The sequence below is a fragment of the Rhinichthys klamathensis genome, unplaced genomic scaffold (genome assembly GCF_029890125.1).
Source record: "Rhinichthys klamathensis goyatoka isolate OS25496 unplaced genomic scaffold, OSU_Roscu_1.1 h1tg000347l_1, whole genome shotgun sequence".
Classification (NCBI taxonomy): Eukaryota; Metazoa; Chordata; class Actinopteri; order Cypriniformes; family Leuciscidae; genus Rhinichthys; species Rhinichthys klamathensis.
This window is the reverse complement of record NW_026606859.1, coordinates 1,505,001-1,508,468: the sequence shown is the minus strand read 5'-3', so window position 1 is coordinate 1,508,468 and position 3,468 is coordinate 1,505,001.

Sequence of the window (3,468 nt, the reverse complement as noted above, 5' to 3'; positions counted from 1 at the left end):
GTTCTTGGACGAATAGTTAAACACCACGACTGCTTTAACAGCCTTACAAACTTCAAGGTTGCAATCATCTTCCGTTTTGCTTTTGTTGTGTTGTTTTTCTCATGGCTACAGCGAGCAGATATTAAACAGAGGTGTGTTTGTCCTGCTCAGTTTCTGCTCAGCGAGGGATAATCCGGCAGGGTTTCTGAGACGACACTGAAACTACTGTAAATCACTGAGAGCGTCTGGCTTACAGGACTGGTTCTGTCACACTGAATGGACAAGAGAGATCCAATTACATTCCTCCTAGTGTGTGTGTGTGTGTAGAGAGAGAGAGTGTGTGTGTGTTTGCCTGGGTCACAGTGCTGTAGTTATGTATTACACAAGTTCTAAATTGTCGTCAGATTGTTGTTGTTTAGTCTGAAGGTTCAGGCAGAAAGAGTTTTTATTTCTTGCACTATAACACTGTTGGCCCAACACTTTCACACAGACTGTTTAAACAGTGATGCAAAATATATAAATGACCATATCAGCTTTTTTCCTTCTTTCAAGCTTTTAAAAAAAAGTAAAATAACATATGTTTCTTTTCTACCTTTTTGAAAAGCATGTTTACAGTTGCTTTGTCTCGACAAATGTCAGTGAGAATGTTATATATATATATGCACTGAACAAAATCAGTAAAAAATATAAACTCAACACTTTTGTTTTTGCCCCCCATTTTTCATGAGCTGAACTCAAAGATCTAAGACTTTTTTCTATGTACACAAAAGGCCTATTTCTCTCAAATATTGTTCACAAATCTGTCTAAACCGTGTGTAGTGAGCACTTCTCCTTTACCGTAGATAATCCATCCACCTCACAGGTGTGGCATATCAAGATGCTGATTAGACAGCATGATTATTGCACAGGTGTGCCTTAGGCTGGCCACAATAAAAGGCCACTCTAAAATGTGCAGTTTTATCACACAGCACAATGCCTCAGATGTCGCAAGTTTTGAGGGAGCGTGGCGATTGGCATGCTGACTGCAAGGAGTGTCCACCAGAGCTGGTGCCCGTGAATTAAAGTGTTCATACCTCTACCATAAGCGTCTCCATAAGGGGCGTTTCAGAGAACTTGGTGGAGTACATCCAACTGGCCTCACGACCGCAGACCAACGTGTAACCAACACCAGGCCCAGGACCTCCACATCAGCATCTTCACCTCCAAGATCGTCTGAGACCAGCACCCGGACACAAAGATCGTCAGAGACCAGCCACCTGGACACAAGATCGTCTGAGACCAGCCACCCGGACACAATATCGTCTGAGACCAGCCACCCGGACACAAGATCGTCAGAGACCAGCCACCGGACACAAGATCGTCAGAGACCAGCCACCCCGGACACAAGATCGTCTGAGACCAGCCACCCGGACACAAGATCGTCAGAGACCAGCCACCCGGACACAAGATCGTCTGAGACCAGCCACCCGGACACAAGATCGTCAGAGACCAGCCACCCGGACACAAGATCGTCAGAGACCAGCCACCCGGACACAAGATCGTCTGAGACCAGCCACCCGGACACAAGATCGTCAGAGACCAGCCGGACACAAGATCGTCTGAGACCAGCCACCCGGACACAAGATCGTCTGAGACCAAGCCACCTCGGACACAAGATCGTCTGAGACCAGCCACACCGGACACAATATCGTCAGAGACCAGCCACCCGCGACACAAGATCGTCTGAGACCAGCCCACCCGGACACAAGATCGTCAGAGACCAGGCACCCGGACACAAGATCGTCTGAGACCAAGCCACCCGGAACAACAAGATCGTCAGAGACCAGCCACCCGGACACAAGATCGTCAGAGACCAGCCCACCCCGGACACAAGATCGTCTGAGACCAGCCACCCGGACACAAGATCGTCAGAGACCAGCCACCCGGACCACAAGATCGTCTGAGACCAGTCCACCGGACGACAAGATCGTCTGAGACCAGCCACCCGGACACAAGATCGTCTGAGACCAGCCACCCCGGACACAAGATCGTCTGAGACCAGCCACCCGGACACAAGATCGTCAGAGACCAGCCACCCGGACACAAGATCGTCAGAGAGACCAGCCCACCCGGACACAGGATCGTCTGAGCCCAGCCGCTCCGGACACAAGATCGTCAGAGACCAGCCGCCCGGACACAAGATCGTCAGAGACCAGCCGCCCGGACACGAGATCGTCAGAGACCAGCCACCCGGACACAGAGATCGTCTGAGACCACGCCACCACGGACACGAAGATCGTCTGAGACCCGCCACCCGGACACGAGATCGTCAGAGACCAGCCACCCGGACACGAGATCGTCTGTAGACCAGCCACCCGGACACGAGATCGTCTGAGACCAGCCACCCGGACACAAGATCGTCTGAGACCAGCCACCCGGACACGAGATCGTCTGAGACCCGCCACCCGGACACGAGATCGTCTGAGACCAGCCACCCAGACACAAGATCGTCAGAGACCAGCCACCCGGACACGAGATCGTCTGAGACCAGCCACCCGGACACAAGATCGTCTGAGACCAGCCACCCGGACACAAGATCGTCAGAGACCAGCCACCCGGACACGAGATCGTCTGAGACCAGCCACCCGGACACGAGATCGTCTGAGACCAGCCACCCGGGACACGAGATCGTCTGAGACCAGCCACCCGGACACAAGATCGTCAGAGACCAGCCACCCGGACACGAGATCGTCTGAGACCAGCCACCCGGACACGAGATCGTCAGAGACCAGACACCCGGACACGAGATCGTCATAGACCAGCCACCCGGATCACAAGATCGTCTGAGACCAGCCACCCGTGACACAAGATCGTCAGAGACCAGCCACCCGGACACAAGATCGTCTGAGACCAGCCACCCGGACACAAGATCGTCTGAGACCAGCCACCCGGACACAAGATCGTCAGAGACCAGCCACCCGGGACACAAGATCGTCTGAGACCAGCCACCCGGACACGAGATCGTCAGAGACCAGACACCCGGACACACGAGATCGTCTGAGACCCGCCAACCCAGACACGAGATCGTCAGAGACCAGCCACCCGGACACGAGATCGTCTGAGACCCGCCACCCGGACACAAGATCATCTGAGACCAGCCACCCGGACACGAGATCGTCAGAGACCAGCCACCCGGACACAAGATCGTCTGAGACCAGCCACCCGGACACAAGATCGTCTGAGACCAGCCACCCGGACACAAGATAGTCTGAGACCGCCCACCCGGACACAAGATCGTCATGAGACCAGCCACCCTGACACAAGATCGTCTGAGACCAGCCACCCGGACACAAGATCGTCTGAGACCAGCCACCCGGACACAAGATCGTCTGAGACCAGCCACCCGTGACACGAGATCGTCTGAGACCCGCCACCCGGACACGAGATCGTCTGAGACCAGCCACCCGGACACAAGATCGTCAGAGACCAGCCACCCGGACACAAGATCGT